General features: G+C 40.3%; 1 protein-coding gene and 1 non-coding gene across 5 annotated transcripts in view; both read left to right on the top strand.

Moving 5' to 3' along the window:
* Window positions 1-17,745, top strand: part of CPEB3 (cytoplasmic polyadenylation element binding protein 3) — a 191,094-nt gene that overhangs the window by 22,302 nt on the left and 151,047 nt on the right. The gene's annotated exons all lie outside the window — the stretch shown is intronic.
* Window positions 10,945-11,016, top strand: TRNAC-GCA. The gene has a single exon. It is a non-coding gene; the product is annotated as a tRNA-Cys (tRNA).

The raw sequence follows: 17,745 nt of genomic DNA, 5'->3' as shown, positions 1-17,745 counted from the left end.
TCTGCCACTGTGATGATGTATGATGCATAACATTAGGACAGGTGGTCTAATTTGTTTTTCCAAAAGTGGTAGGAGATCCATCTAAAGTATCCCTGTTGGTACAGTTGGCACACATATCTGTTTCTCGGCTTCCTCAATAACAGGACAGCTGTGGCTTCAGGACAGAGATACACCAAAAAGCTTGGGACTGTGTTGGAGCAAAGTGCTAAGGATACCAGTCTGCCACATGAGAAGTCCGAGACAGCCTACAATAAACTGAAACAATGGGAGATTTGTAGCATAGTTGAAAAAGCACGTGAACTAGTAAGTTGGAAAACTCGAATTCTAATCTTGGATCCACCACTTATGGCTGTATCTTGTAACATCTTTGAGCCTCGGTTTCCACTTCTTTATTCATTATTTATTTTTCTAGCTTTATTGAGGTATAATTGACACCCACATATTTAACATAGGGATCCCAGTAGTCACCTTTGGTGCTGTCACCTGTTCATACAGTTTCTTTGTGGAAATGAAGAAAAGGTGCCTTTTCCTCTAGGCAGATAAAGGTCTGCCACTAAGAGTCATGAGCCTGGTGAGCAGAGCCTGTGAGAGATTTCAGTCTCCACTAGCCTCCTTGGCCAGCTTTCTGGTGCACTGCAAAAGCAAACACGAGGGCCCTGTTAGTGCTATTTCTCCACAGCAAGTGAGATAATAAGTTGGAGTCTGGTAAAGTCTAATCCCCTCTGTGAATGTAAGGCACTGATATCACACAGTTTCAGATACCAGGATCTAAGGGTGACGTGGGTAGAAACATTGACCATTGCCCTTCCCTTTGGTTCTGGTGATCCTGGTGACTCATTAACTTGTACAACACATACTGCATACCTGTATAGAGACTATGGCCAAGAAAGATTTTGTCCATGTTTTTCAGGCCTGGACCAGCCTTGTTCTCTAGATCTAAGACTGAAATCAGTTCTTTTGATGATTCATCCTCTTGGGAGCAGTCATGTTTTTAGAACATTCTGGAGTGGGACTGGATCCTGCCCATAGATAGAATCTGCAATCTTTTGGTTAGAATTTATCTTTGGTCTTCAGGCAAAGGTCATTGAATAAAAGCTTTGTGTCAAGGGGAGAAAGGAAAGTTGTTCAGTTGCTCCATTGTGTGCGACTCTTTGTGACCCCATGGACTGCAGGATGCCAGGCTTCTCTGTCCTTCACTGTCTCCCAGAGCTTGCTTGAACTCATGCCCATTGAGTCAATAATGCCATGCAAGCATTCTCATCCTCTTTCTCCCCCTTCTCCTGCCTTCAGTCTTTCCTTGCATCAGGATCTTTTCCAATAAGTCAGCTCTTCACATCAGGTGGCCCAAGTATGGGAGGTTCACCTCCAGCATCAGTCCTTCCAACAAATACTCAGGATTGACTTCATTTAGGATTGACTGGTTTGATCTCATTGCAGTCGAAGGGACTCTCAGGAGTCTTCTCCAACACCACAGTTCAAAAGCATTAATTTTTCAACATGCATCCTTTTTAATAGTCAGTCCAAATCTCACGTGACTACTGGAAAAACCATAGCTTTGACTATATGGACCTTTATCACTAAAGGGATGTCTCTGCTTTTTAATACACCATCTAGGTTTGTCATAGCTTTTCTTCCAAGGAGCATGCATTTTTAAATTTCATGGATGCAGTCACCACCTGCAGTGATTTTGGAGCCCAAGAAAGTACACTCTGTTACTATTTTCATTGTTTCCCCATCTATTAGCCATTAAGTGATGGGACTAGATGCCATGATCTTATTTTTTTGAATGTTGAGTTTTAAGCCAGCTTTTTGACTCTCCTCTTTCAACTTCATCAAGAGACTCTTTAGTTCCTCTTTGCTTTCTGCCAAAAGGGTGGAGTCATCTGTGTATCTGAGATTATTGATATTTTTCCCGGCAGTCTTGATTACAGCTTGAGCTTCATCTTGCCTGGCATTTCATATGATGTACTCTGCATACAAGTTAAATAAGCAGGGTGACTATATACAGCCTTGACATACTCTTTTCCCAATTTTGAACCAGTTGATTGTTCCGTGTCTGGTTCTAACTATTGCTTCTTGACCTGCATACAGTTTGCTCAAGAGGCAAGTAAGTTCGTCTGGTATTCCCATCTGTTTAAGAATTTTCCACAGTTATTGTGATCCACACAGTCAAAGGTTTTTAGCACACTCAATGAAGCAGGAGTAGATGTTTTTCTGGAGTTCCCTTGCTTTTTCCATGATCCAATGGATGTTGGCAATTTGATCTCTGGTTCTTCTACCTTTTCTAAATCCAGCTTCTATGTCTAGAAGTTCTCAGTTCACATGAGATGACCTGGCTTGAAACATTTTTAGCATTACCTTGTTAGCATGTAAAATAAATGCAATTGTGTGGTAGTTTGAACATTCTTTGGCATTGCCTTTCTTTGAGGTTGGAAGGAAAACTGACCTTTTCCAGTCCGGTGGCCACTGCTGAGTTTTCCAGATTTGTTTGCATATTGAGTGCAGCACTTTCACAGCATTATCTGTTAGGATTTTAAACAGCTCAGCTGGAATTCCTTCATCTCCACCAGCTTTGTTTGTAGTGAATCTTCCTAAGGCCCACTTGACTTCACATGCTAGGATCCTTGACTCTAGATGAGTGATCACACCATCATGGTTATCCGGGTCATTAAGATCTTTTTTGTACAGTTTTTCTGTGTATTCTTGTCAGTTCTTCTTAATATCTTCTGCTTCTGTTAGGTCTATACTGTTTCTGTCCTTTATTGTGCCCATCTCTGCATGAAATGTTCCCTTGGTATCTCTAGCTTTCTTGAGAAGATGTCTAGTCTTTTGCATTCTATTGTTTTCCTCTATTTCTTTGCGTCGTTCACTTATGAAGGGTTTCTTATCTCTCCTTGCTATTCTTTGGAACTCTGAATTTAGATGGGTATATATTTCCTGTTTTTCCTTTGCATTTAGCTTCTCTCCTTTTCTCAGTTATTTGTAAGGCCTCCTCAGACAACCATTTTGCCTTTTTGCATTTTTTTCCTTGGGGATGGTTTTGATCACTGCCTCCTGTACAATGTTATGAATCTCTGTCCATAGTTCTTCAGGTACTCTGTCTATTAGAGCTAATCCCTTGAATCTGTTTGTCACTTCCACTGTATAATCATAAGGAATTTGATTTAGGTCATACCTGAATGGCCGAGTGGTTTTCCCTACTTCCTTCAGTTTAAGTCTGAATTTTGCAATGAGTTCATGATCTGACCCACAGTCAGCTCCCTGTCTTGTTTTTGCTGGACTATCTAGAGCTTCTCCATCTTCAGCTGCAAGAAATATAATCAATCTGATTTCAGTATTGTCCATCTGGTGAAGTCCACGTGTAGATTCTCTCTTGTGTTGTTGGAAGAGGGTCATTGAATAAAAACTTTGTGTCAAAGGGAGAAAGGAAAGTTGCTGAACCATAATTTACTCTCTCTTCACACCCATGAAGCCCAAACTATCTGCTTGGCTGTTTATATCAAGTAGGACAAGAGACAAAACATGGTCCACTAGAGAAGAGAATGGCAAACCACTTTACTATTCTTGCCTTGAGAACCCCATGAACAGTATGAAAAGGCAAAAAGATAGGACACTGAAAGATGAACTCCCCAGGTCAGTGGGTGCCCAATATGCTACTGGAAATCAGTGGAGAAATAAGTCCAAAAAGAAAGAAGAGATGGAGCCAAAGTAACAATACCACCCAGTTATGGATATGACTGGTGATGGAAGTAAAGTCCGATGCTGTAAAGAGCAATATTGCATAGGAACCTGGAATGTTAGGTCTGTGAAGGCAACTTGGAAGTGGTCAAACAGGAGATGGCAAGAGTGAACATCGACATTTTAGGAATCAGTGAATGAAACTGGACTGGAATGGGTAAATTTAACTCAGGTAACCATTATATCTACTGCTGTGGGCAAGAATTCCTTAGAAGAAATGGAGTAGCCATCATAGTCAACAAGAGTCCGAAATGCAGTACTTGGATGCAATCTCAAAAATGACAGAATGATCTCTGATCATTTCCAAGGCAAACTATTCAATATCACAGTAATCTAGTCTGTGCCCCGACCAGTAATGCTAAATAAGCTGAACAGTTCTATGAAGACCTACAAGACCTTCTAGAACTAACACCAAAAAGATGTCCTTTTCATTATAGGGGACTGGAATGCAAAAGAAGTCAAGAAATACCTGAAGTAACAGGCAAATTTGCCCTTGGAGTACAAAATGAAGCAGGGCAAAGGTTAGTAGAGTTTTGCCAAGAGAACGCACTGGTTATAGCAAACATCCTCTTGCAACAACACAAGAGAAGACTCTACACATGGACATCACCAGGTGGTCAATACCGAAATCAGATTGATTATATTCTTTGCAGTCAAAGATGGAGAAGCTCTATACAGCCAGCAGAAACAAGACTGGGACGTGACTGTGGCTCAGAACATGAACTCCTTATTGCCTAATTCGGACTTAAATTGAAGAAAGTAGGGAAAACCACAAGACCATTAAGATATGACCTAAATCAAATCCCTGATGATTTTATAGTGGAAGTGACAAACAGATTCAAGGGATTAGATCTATCAGACAGAGTGCCTGAAGAACTATGGACGGAGGTTCTTGACATTGTACAGGAGGCAGGGATCAAGACCATTTCCAGGAAAAAGAAATGCAAAAAGGCAAAATGGTTGTCTGAGGAGGCCTTACAAATAGCTGTGAAAAGGAAAGAAGTGAAAGGCAAAGGAGAAAAGGAAAGATATACCCATTTGAATGCAGAGTTCCAAAGAATAGCAAAGAGAGATAAGAAAGCCTTCCTCAGTGATTAATGCAAAGGAATAAAGGAAAACAATAAAATGGGAAAGACTAGAGATCTCTTCAAGAAAATTAGAGATACCAGGGGAACATTTCATGCAGAGATGGGCACAATAAAGTACAGAAATGGTATGGACATAACAGAAGCTGAAGATATTAAGAAGAGGTGGCAAGAATACACAGAAGAACTATACAAAAAAGATCTTCATGACCCAGATAATCATGACAGTGTGATCACTCACCTAGAACCAGACCTGGAAATCAAATGGGCCTTAGGAAGCATCACTATGAACAAAGCTAGTGGAGATCATGGAATTCCAGTTCAAATCCGAAAAGATGATGCTGTGAAAGTGCTGCACTCAATATGCCAGCAAATTTGGAAAACTCAGTAATGGCCACAGGACTGGAAAAGGTCAGTTTTCACTCCAATCCCAAAGAAAGGCAATGCCAAAGAATGCTCAAACTACCGCTCAATTGTGCTCATTTCACACGCTAGCAAAATAATGCTTAAAATTCTCCAAGCCAGGCTTCAACAATACATGAACCGTGAACTCCCAGATGTTTAAGCTGGATTGAGAAAAAGCAGAGGAACAAGAGATCAAATTGCCAACATCCACTGGATTATTGAAAAAGCAAGAGAGTTCTCAAAAAAATCTACTTCTGCTTTAGTGACTATGCCAAAGCTTTTGACTGTGTGGATCACAACAAACTGTGGAAAATTCTTAAACAGATGGGAATACCAGACTTCCTGACCTGCCTCCTGAGAAATATGTATTCAGGTCAGGAAGCAACAGTTAGAACTGGACATGAAACAACAGACTGGTTCCAAGTAGGGAAAGGAGTACGTTAAGGCTGGATATTGTCACCCTGCTTATTTAACTTCTATGCAGAGTACATCATGAGAAATGCTGGGCTGGATAAGCACAAGCTGGAATCAAGACTGCCGGGAGAAATGTCAATAACCTCAGATATGCAGATGACACCACCCTTATGGCAGAAAGCGAAGAAGAACTGAGGAGCCTCTTGATGAAAGTGAAAGAAGAGAGGGAAAAAACTGGCTTAAAACTCAACATTCAAAAAATGAAGATCATGGCATCTGGTCCCATCACTTCAGGGCAAATAGATGGGGAAGCAATGGAAACAGTGAGAGACTTTATTTTGGGGGGGCTTCAAAATCACTGCAGACGGTGACTGCAGCCAAGAAATTAAAAGACACTTACTCCTTGGAAGGAAAGTTATGACCCACCTAGACAGCATATTAAAAAGCAGAGACATTAGTTTGCCAACAAAGGTCCATCTAGTGAAAGCTATGGTTTTTCCAGTAGCCATGTATGGATGTGAGAGATGGACTATAAAGAAAGCTGAGCATAGAAGAATTGATGCTTTTGAACTGTGGTGTTGGAGAAAACTCTTGAGAGTCCCTTGGACTGCAAGGAGATCCAACCAGTCCATCCTACAGGAAATCAGTCCTGAATATTCATTGGAAGGACTGATGTTGAAGCTGAAACTCCAGTCCTTTGGCCACCTGATGTGAAGAGCTGACTCGTTTGAAAAGACCCTGCTGCTGGGAAAGATTGAAGGTGGGAGGAGAAGGGCATGACAGAGGATGAGATGGTTGGATGGCATCATAGACTCAATGGACATGAGTTTGAGTAAACTCTGGGAGTTGGTGATGGACAGGGAAGTCTGGCATCCTGCAGTCCTTGGGGTTGCCAAGAGTTGGACAAGAATGAGCAACTGGACTGAACTGAATTGAGGGCAAGAGACTCTGCTTGTTTGAGTCACTAATTAGAAGACAATTTAGAGTCAGACAAACCTGAAATTAAGTCCTAGTTCAAACTAATTTTGTTATTTCGGACAGGTAAATCACCTTTCTAAGTTTCCATTTTCTTGTCTCAAATTAGGGACAATAACAGTACTTACTGCATAGATTTATTACGTGGGTTAAATGAACTAATAAGCAGAAAGCGTTTGGCACACTGTGTATGTGCCATAAATGTTACCTCTTATTACAAGGCTCCTTGCAAGAGTCTCTACCTGTTTTTGAGGGAGAACAGAGGCATGAGTTCTAGTGCCTTCTCTTAAAAAACTTAGAGTTCTGGTTGAGGAGTTAACGTAATTATACCAGAAAAGGTAAATAGAAATGCACAGCTATAAATGTGTGGTACAGATTCATGCTCTTTTTAGGAACTGGGGTTTGAACTCGGCCCCAAAGAAAGGTAAAATTAGAATAAGTAGAGAGGATGAGAAGGGTACACCATATGGGACCAGTAGCATCCCTAGGGTTCAGTAGACATATTTACCTGGAGAAGCGGGGCCAATGCTATCTAATAACATAGGTTTGGATTAGGAGGGGAGAGTTCTAAATACTAAGGTAAATGTTTGCTCTTGCCCAATAGATAACTATGAGTGATGTGGTGAAACTTGAACATGAAATTTTCCAGCTGGCAATTGGAATGCTTTTGGGAAAATGCTTAAAGCTGTAGCTAAACCTTTGGGGATGGAGGTTGAAATTCTGGAAGCTGGTGATACTTCTGCAGCAGCTCCTCAAGAGGTGCCTGTTGACTCCAGTCTAATGAGGGCAACTCGTGAACAGCATTTAAAGTGAAATGGGGAAGCTGTCAGGAGATTTGAAGAACAACTTAAAAGATTAGGTAGGGTTTGCTTTTTTGAAGTCTTCTGAAAGAGCTCATGGCCTTTCACAATAGTATTTTAAAATGAAAAATTTAAATATAAAATGGCAGTTATTTTAGGGGAAGAATAACTAACTCATATAAAGATTAATTATATTTTCTGAAATCATTCTGCAATTTTTGCAGTCTCCAGAAGGTTCTTGTAAGTGAGTTACCATGACAAGAGAAGGAAAATGATGAGGCTGTAGTTGACTGAAGGAAGGTGCGTGCATGTTCCATCGCTCAGTCGTGTCCAACTCTTTCCCGCCCTGTGGACTGTAGCTGGCCAGGCTCCTCTGTACATGGGATGAAGGAAGGTATGCTGTATCAAAAACAGTTTGTAGAGGAGAGTACCTTGTGGTTCAGTTCAGTTCAGTCCAGTTCAGTCGCTCAGTCGTGCCTGACTCTCTGTGACCCCATGAATCGCAGCACGCCAGGCCTCCCTGTCCATCACTAACTCCCAGAGTTTACTCAAACTCATGCGCATCGAGTTGGTGATGCCATCCAGCCATCTCATCCTCTGTCATCCCCTTCTCCTCCTGCCCTCAATCCCTCCCAGCATCAGGGTCTTTTCAAACGAGTCAACTCTTCGCATCAGGTGGCCAAAGTATTGGAGTTTCAGCTTCAGCATCAGTCCTTCCAGTGAACACCCAGGACTGATCTCCTTTAGGATGGACTGGTTGGATCTCCTTGCAGTCCAAGGGACTCTCAAGAGTCTTCTCCAACACCACAGTTCAAAAGGATCCATTTTTCGGCACTCAGCTTTCTTCACAGTCCAACTCTCACATCCATACATGACCACTGGAAAAACCATAGCCTTGACCAGACGGACCTTTGTTGGCAAAGTAATATCTGTGCTTTTTAATATGCTGTCTAGGTTGGTCATAACTTTCCTTCCAAGGAGTAAGCGTCTTTTAATTTCATGGCTGCAGTCACCACCTGCAGTGATTTTTGGAGCCTAAAAAAATAAAGTCTGACACTGTTTCCACTGTCTGTCTGTCTATTTCCCATGAGGTAATGGGACAAGATACCATGATCTTAGTTTTTTGAATGTGGTTAGGAGGCTCAATTTGCCATTGGATAAAATCTAAAAATAGTTTGGGTTGGTTTTTTAAGAAAACAAATTTAGTTCCTGTTTATGTTTACAAATTTTTGATGCATAAAACTTTTTATGTAAAATATCTTGGTCTACTGAACATTATTCAGACCCAAGATTAACATGGGTACTTGAAATATTTATGAATATTTGGGATTTTTTATTGAAATATAACTGCATATAACATTATATTACTTTCATGTGTATAACATAATGGTTTGATATTTGATCATTGCAAAATGATCACCACAATAAATCTAGTTAACATTCATCATCACTAATAGTTAAAATTTTTTTTCTTGTGATGGGAACTTTAAAGATCTATTTTCTTAGCTACTTTCGAATATACAATACAGTCTTATTAACCATAATCCCTGTGCTATATATTACATTTTATAACTAGAGGTTTGTACCTTTTGGCAACCTCCATGAATATTAGGTTTTAGATTTAGTACAGTTGAAGTCTAGAAACATAGGGAACATAGATGAAGTCTGCTCATCTTTTTTTCTCTAACAGAATACATGTGCTCAGTTTCTAAGTCGTCTCTGATTCTTGATGACCCCATGGACTGTAGCCCACCAGGCTTATCTGTCTAAGGGATTTTCCAAGCAAGAATACTGGAGTGGGTTGCCATTTCCTCCTCCAAGGGATCTTGTTGACCCAGGGATCAAACCCACGTCTCCTGCTTCTCCTGCATTGGCAGGCGTATTCTTTACCACTGAGCCATCTGGAAACACACATGTACACATTTACATGTCATTCTTTGAAATGAAATCTCCAACAAACATAGGATGTAACTACATAACCATATCTTTACTATTTCATCATCACATGAAATTATGATAAAGAAGAACGATAAAGTAGTAAACATTAGGATGCTCAAAGAGACTTAATCTTATTTGCTAAATCAAAAGAGTAGAGACATCTTTCTACATTAGGTTATTGTCAGAACAGTAACTATATTATTTTTTGTATCAGTTCAGTTCAGTCACTCAGTCCTGTGTTAGACTCTTTGAGACCCCATGGATTGCATACAGTATTCATACACTGTTTTCATATTAGAAGCTTAATTCTTTAGGAAATACAAACTGCTGAAGCTTAAAAATTTTGCTAATATGTATCAGATGCTTTAATGCTATGCCTTTCATCAAGTCCTGTTTTCTTTAGAAATATAACTTTAAGGAAACAGAAGTTTGGAAAATAATGAAAATTTATAAACAAATGTCCTACAACAGGAGAAAGGGTAAATTAATCTCACCAAATTTTAGTATGGAATATCTTCATTAAACATTAAATATCGTGTCTTTAAACTAGTGTTTTTGAAATGCCTTTAATGGCAAGAGAATTTCACTTCATCTAAAGTTAAGGAAGTACTTTCAGTTTCTAAATTGAAGTACAATATATTTTCTCCTTTGATTTATCTCTACATTACAGGCCTGGAGCCTGAATTCCAAAGATGAATATGGTCCTGATCCTGGAGCTTTTGGAGGAAAGACAGATGTGTAAACAGATAATACTCAAATATGAAGAATATTATGATAAAGATATGTGTGTGTGACAGAGGTGTATATAAAGAAAGGAGTGGGCACTTTTGCCTACATGGTCAGGGTCAGCTCTCTTGGGTGAGTAGGAACAGGTTATCAAGAGGTACAAAGGTATTTCAGGCAGAAGGAATATGTGCATAGGCATTATACTACACAGCACAGTCCATCCAGGGACCTGTAGCAGTAATTTGGTATGGCTGGGAAGAAGAGTAGAAGATTAAGGTTGTATTGTATCCTCTTGGCAAGGGAAAAGTAATTAGAGTTTAGAAAGGGGCATAAAATGGTAAAACTGTGAATGATTACTCAGGCTTTAGTGTGGAGGCCACATTTGGAAGAGTGCTTATGAGAGACATTCCCTAGAGAAGGAAATGGCAACCCACTCCAGTATTCTTGCCTGTAAAATCCCATGGACAGAGGAGCCTGGCAGGTTACAGTCTGGGGGGTCACAAAGAGTCGGACAGGACTGAGTGGCTGAGCACAGCAATGAGAGACATTAGGATGTTACTGCCACAGTTTAGGTGAAACATAGTGTTGCCTGTGACTGCAGAGGGGGAAATGTTAAGCAGAAATTTGAAAGTGAAAGTGAAAGTGGCTCACTTGTGTCCGACTCTTTGCGACCCCATGGACTATACAGTACATGGAATTCTCCAGGCCAGAATACTAGAGAGGGTGGCCATTTCCTTCTCCAGGGTTCTTCCCGATCCAGGGATCGAACCCAGGTCTCCTGCATTGCAGGCGGATTCTTTACCAGCTGAGCCACAAGGGAAGCAGAAATTTAGGAGGCAAAATTAACAAGTTTTAGTGACCAATCCCTGATAGCTCAGTTGGTAAAGTATCTGCCTGCAATGCAGGAGACCCTGGTTCGATTCCTGGGTTGGGAAGATTGCCTAGAGAAGTGATAGGCCACCCATTCCAGTATTCTTGGGCTTCCCTTGTGGAATCAGTCCTGAATATTCATTGGAAGGACTGGTGCTAAAGCTGCAACTCCAATACTTTGCCACCTGATACGAAAAACTGACTCATTGGAAGAGACCGTGATGCTGGGAAAGATTGAAGGCAGGAGGAGAAGGGGATGACAGAGGATGAGATGGTGGGATGACAGAGGATGAGATGGTTGGATGACATCACTGACTTGATGCACATGAGTTTGAGCAAGCTCTGGGAGTTGGTGATGGACAGGGAAGCCTGGCATCCTGCAGTCCATGGAGTCCCAAAGAGTTGGACGTGACTGAGTGACTGAACTGAACTGAACTGAACCCAGTCCAGCATTCTTGGGCTTCCTTTGTGGCTCAGCTGGTATAGACTCTGCCTGCAATGCAGGAGACCTGGGTTCGATCCCTGGGTTGAAAAGATCCCCTAGAGAAGGGAAAGGCTACCCACTCCAGTATTCTGGCCTGAAGAATTTCATGGACTACACAGTGCATGGGGTCTTAAAGAGTTGGACACAACTGAGCGACTTTCACTAGCGACCAATTGGACTTGTCCATCAGTGAGGTGGAAGAGAAAGGACGAAATCATGTCCAGATTCTTAACTTGATTGACTACATGGATGGTGGCACCATTTAACAGGATTTAGATAAGTAAACCAGGAATATAGGCAGAAGCACATTTGTGGGAGAAGTGCTATAGGATCCTAAGAGAAGTTGTTGCTTAAATAGCGGTTTGGAGCTTAGTAAAAAGATTTGTTCTGGAAACCTAGATACTGGGGAACTCAGTTTTCCAGTTCATGAATGTAACACTTTCTTTTGGAGAGAGCAGAATTAGGAGAACTCTGGGGGAAACTGTATTTAGAGGCCAAGAGAACTGAGAATAAACTTCAGAAGTGAAGAACCGGGAGAGCAATATCTTCACAGACAATGGATATTGTGTTAGTTTGCTACTGCTCTGTAACAAAGTACCACAAGCTTAATGGCTTAAAGAAACTCCATTCATTTATTAATTTATAGTTCTTTATGACTGGGGTTCTCTGTTTAGGGTGTCAGATTCACTTTCAGGTTCATTCTTCATGTTGGCTGAATTGCCTTTGCAGGACTAGGGTTCCTATTTTCCTTCTAGCTTGGATCTTTGGAGGGCCACCTTAAAATTCTGCCTACTACAAGAGTGTTATGAAGGATAAATGGCAAATAAAATAAGAATTGAAAAGTTGTCAGTTGGTCATTGATGAGTAAGATCAGTAGCCAGAGCAATTTTTGTAGGATGGTAGGGCAGAAGCTAGATGCAGTAAATTTAGGGAGTCAACTGGAAGTCAAAGGAAGTAAAGCTTGGATTTAGAGGTTTCTTTTAAGTAGCTTCTCTAGAATGGGAAGGAAAAGCCTGGACATAATTAACTCATGAAATGGATCTCAAGGAAACAAGATAGAATGAACTCTAGACTACAGATGGAGGGATTAATGTGGACTTGTAGGGGAACTTAGCTTCTTTTGAGGCAGGAGGAAAGCAAGTATGGGTGGGAATATGGGTAAATTTGTAAAGAGGGAGGGAGGCAGCTGAGAAATTGAGGAAATTACTGCATAGTATCCTCAGTTTTTCCATAGAGGTTAGAGACAGGGTCAATAAAAAGTAGGTGAAGTTTTGGAATTGCTACTTTGCAGCTAGGTTTTTCATAAAATTGTTAAATGAATGAGTGAACAAAATTAAAACTAATGGACAGAGAGGTAAGAAGCATAAAGAACCCCAGGTGCTCTTCAGAGTGCTCACCAAACCACACCTGAGTCACCTGGCTTCCCTTTGCTCCCTTTCTCTTGTTCCATTCTCAAACTTATTTTGATCTAGAATTGCTTGAGAAGTCCTTCCTCAGATGCTATGGACTTCCTTTCTTTCACTTAGCATTGCATTCATGCAGTTCATCTAGGTTGTTCTATAAAGTTGGAGTCTCTTCATTATCTTTGCCTTATGATATTCCATTATGTGACTCTATCATGACTTACTTATTCAGTCTGCTATAAATGGATATTTGGGTTGTGTCCAGGTTTGGGCTATTATGAACAATGTTGTTTTGAGCATGTCTTTTGGTGAACATCTATTGCTATGTTTATTGTGTATATATCTAGATGCAGAATTGCTGGGTCATAAGGTGTGTGGAATGGGCGAATTTTATTCAGATGACCATTATATCTACTGCTGTGGACAAGAATCCCTTAGAAGAAATGGAGTAGCCCTCTGAGTCAGCAAATGAGTCTGAAATGTATTACTTGGGTACAATCTCAAAAACGACAGAATGATCTTGGTTCGTTTCCAAGGCAAGTCATTCGGTGTCATAGTAATCTAAGTCTATGCCTCAACCACTAATGCTGAAGAAGCTGAAGTTGAACAGTTCTATGAAGACCTACAAGATTTCTAGAACTAACACCAAAGAAAGATGTCCTTTTCATCATAGGAAACTGGAGTGCAGAAGTTGGAAGTCAAGAGATACCTGGAGTTAACAGGGAAGTTTGGCCTTAGAATACAAAAAGAAGCAGGGCAAAGGCTAACAGTTTTGCCAAGAGAATGCACTGGTCATAGCAAAGCACCCTCTTCCAACACAAGAGACAATTCTACACATGGACATCACCAGATGGTCAATACCAAAATCAGACTGATTTTATTCTTTGTAGCCAAAGATGGAGAAGCTCTATAGTCAGCAAAAACAAGAAAGGGAGCTGACTGTGACTCAGATCATGAACTCCTTATCGCCAAATTCAGACTTAAATTGAAGAAAGTAGGAAAAACCACTCAGCCATTCAGGTATGACCTAAATGAAATCCCTTATGATTATATAGTGGAAGTGACAAACAGATTGAAAGGATTAGATCTGATAGAGTACCTGAAGAACTATGGATGGAGGTTCGTAACATTGTACAGGAGGTGGTGATCAAAACCATCCCCAAGAAAAAAAAAGGCAAAATGATTGTCTGAGGAGGCCTTACAAATAGCTGAGAAAAGAGCAGCAAAAGGCAAAGGAGAAAAGGAAAGTTATACTCATCTGAGTTCAGTGTTCCAAAGAATAGCAAGAAGAGATGAGAAAGCCTTTTTAAGTGAACAATGAAAAGAAATAGAGGAAAATAATGGAATGGGAAAGACTAGAGATCTCTTCAAGAAAATTAGAGATAACAAGGGAACATTTCATGCAGAGATGGGTACAATAAAGGACAGAAATGGTATGGACGTAACAGAAGCTGAAGATATTAAGAAGAGGTGGCAAGAATACACAGAACCATGATGGTGTGATCACTCACCTAGAGCCAGACATCCTGGAGTGTGAAGTCAAGGGGGCCATAGGAAGCATCATTATGAACAAAGCTAGTGGAGGTGATGGAATTCCAGGTGAGCTATTTCAAATCCTAAAAGTTGATGCTGTCAGAGTGCTGCATTCAATATGCCAGCAAATTTAGAAGACTAAGCAATGGCCACAGGACTGGAAAAGGTCAGTTTTCATTCCATTCCCTAAGATGGGCAATGCCAAAGAATGTTCAAACTGCCAAACAATTACACTTATTTCACATACTAGCAAGGTAATGCTCAAAATCTTTCAAGCTATAAGCACTTCAACAGTATGTGAACCAAGAACTTTTAGGTATAGAAGCTGGATTTAGAAAAGGCAGAAGAACCAGACATCCAATTGCCAACATCCGTTGAATCATAAAATAGCAAGAGAATTCCAGAAAAACATCTACTTCTGCTTCATTGACTGTGCTAAAGCCTTTGACTGTGTGGATCACAATAAACTGTGGAAAATTCTTAAACAGATGGGAATATCAGACGACCTTACTTGACTCCTGAGAAACCAGTATGCAGGTCAAGAAGAAACAGTTAAAACCAGACATGGAACAATGGACTGGTTCAAAACTGGGAAAGGTGTACGTCAAGGCTGTATACTGTCACCCTGCTTATTTAACTTGTATGCAGAGTACATCATGAGAAATGCTGGACTAGATTAAGCACAAGCTGGACTCAAGATTGGTGGGAGAAATATCAATAAGCTCAGGTAGGCAGATGACACCACCCTTATGGCAGAAAGCAAAGAGGAACTAAAGAGCCTCTTGATGAAGGCGAAAGAAGAAAGTGAAAAAGCTGGCTTAAAACTCAACTTTCAAAAAACGAAGCTCATGGCATCTGGTCCCATCACTTAATTGCAAATAGTTAGGGAAACAATGGAAACAGTAAGAGTGTATTTTCTTGGGCTCCAAAAATCACTGTGGACTGTACTTCAGCCATGAAATTAAAGATGCTTACTCCTTGGAAGAAAAGCTATGACAGACCTAGACATTAGGTTAAATTATTAAAAAGCAGAGACACATTACTTTGCTGGCAATGGGCCATATAGTGAAAGCTATGGTTTTTCCAGTAATCATATATGGATGTGAGAACTGGACAATAAAAAAGCTAAAGACTGAAGAATTGATGCTTTCGAACTGTGGTGCTGGAGAAGACTCTTGAGCGTCCCTTAGATTGCAAGGAAACCAAATCAGTCAGTCCTAAAAGAAATAAACCCTGAATATTCATTGGAAGGACTGATGCTAAAGCTGAAGCTCCAATACTTTGGCCACCTGATGGGAACAGCCGATTCATTGGAAAAGACCCTGATGCTGGGAAAGATTGAAGGCAGGAAAAGAAGCGATGACAGAGGATGAGGTGGTTGGATGGCATCACCGACTCAATGGACTTGGGTTTGAGCAAACTCCAGGAGATGGTGAAGGACAGGGAAGCCTGGTGTGCTGTAGTCCATGGGCTCGCAGAGTTGGACACGACTGAATGACTGAACAAGAACGAGAAGGTTATGTCAATATTTGCTGTGATAGATCCTAGTAAATAGTTTTGCAGTGTAGTTGTATAGTTAGTTTCAATTATACTTCCATCAGCAGTGTTTGAGAATGAGTTGCCCTACATCCTTGCAAATATATGGTATTTATGTCTTTTCCAGTTTTTGCCATTTTGGTTGTATTTTGTATTTCTTTGGTGACAAGTGATGTAGAGCACATTTTCATATGCTTTTTGAACATTTGAGTATCTTTTGTTGAAGTCTTTTGCCCATTTTTCTTTGGGATGTTCACTGTTATTAATTTGTAAGAGTTCTTCATGTATTTGAATTATAATTATTTTGAATATTGCATATATTTCTCCCTTCCTTTGATTTTTCACTCTGACTTTTGGTAAACAGATGTTCTTAATTAGTTTAGTTTATTAAATTTTTCCTTTATATTTATTGCTTTTGTGACCTGTTGAAAAAATTTTTGCCTACTCTAATGTCATGAAAATATTCTCATATATTCTTTTAAAGACTTTCTTGTTTACCTTTTACATTTAGACCCACAATCCATCTGGAATTGATTTTTGTGTATGGTGTGGTAAGAATGAAGGGCTCTTTTTTGCCTTATGGATATTCAGTTGACTCCAGTATCCTTTATTGAAAAGACCATCCTTTCACCACTGCAGTGTTACTGTTTTCAGAAATCTGGTCACCATGTTACAGGAAGGGGGACCCCTTTCAGGGCCTTAGCGTGGGCTCTTGTGTAACATTCGGAAATGAATTGTCCGAAGAAATACATGTGCTGACAAAGCAAGAGCCTTTATTGTTAAAGGGTGCCTGAGTGGAGAGCAGGAGGATGAGGGAACCCCGGAGAATTTACTCTGCCATGTGGCTTGTAGTATTATATTTTGTGGTTAGTTTCCGAGTTGTCTATGACCAGTCATCTCTGGTCCATAGTCAGATTCAGGGTCCTTCCTGGTGGCACATTGATCTTTCAGCCAGGATGGGTTCCAGCACAAAGGATTCTGGGATATTGGTTGTCTCCTCACTCTTTTGGCCCCTCCTGAATTCTGGTTAGTTTTTGGAGGCAGCACCATGTTCCTTATTGGGACCTCTTATTGTGGACAACTCAGGCAAGCAGTTATCATTGTGTGTGGCCAAGACAAGTAGTTAGGTCAACAGTTACCTAACAACTATACATTTGTGGATCTGTTTCTGGACTTTTTGGTCCATTTGTCTATTTGCTTATCCTTATGCCAGGACCACACAATCTAATTACTATTGCTTCATAATAAATCTTGATATCTAGTAGTGTAAGTCCCTCTAAGTTTTTTTGTTTTTTTTTCACCTAGGTATTGTTGGCATTCTTTCCCTTTGCGTACAATTGTAAATTTAATTCAACAAATATTTACTGAATACCTATTTATTATGTCCTAGGCACAGTGATGTATGTTGCGAATATAGCTGTTAATAAGATAGGCATGGTCCTTCCTTTAGTTGGAGAAGCCACTCACATAGAGATGAGAAGAGGGCCTAGGCTAGAGTCCTGAGGAACTCAGTACTTAAAGTCAGCAAAGAAGACTGAGAGACAGCATGAGCGTGCATATGGGGGCAAGCAAATAATACCCCAAAGGTAAGAAAACCAACAAAGAACAACCTGAAGAAACCAAGGGAAGAAGGTCTATCTAGAAAGTGTGGTCAATGTTGCTGCAAGGTCAAGCAAGATAAGACTAACAAAACATCCTTTGGACTTAGCTCTGACTGTCTATTGCTATAATGAAGTAGTTTCTGTGGAGGGCAGGGTGTGTGTCTTTATTAGATTGTAAACTCTTTGACAGGAACAAACTTCCTGGTTTAATTAGTGCTTAATAAATATTATTGCTTG

The sequence above is a fragment of the Cervus elaphus genome, chromosome 15, assembly GCF_910594005.1.
Source record: "Cervus elaphus chromosome 15, mCerEla1.1, whole genome shotgun sequence".
In the NCBI taxonomy this organism is placed as follows: domain Eukaryota; kingdom Metazoa; phylum Chordata; class Mammalia; order Artiodactyla; family Cervidae; genus Cervus; species Cervus elaphus.
The sequence above is the reverse complement of the archived record's forward strand: the minus strand, read 5'-3'. Positions and strand labels throughout refer to the sequence as shown.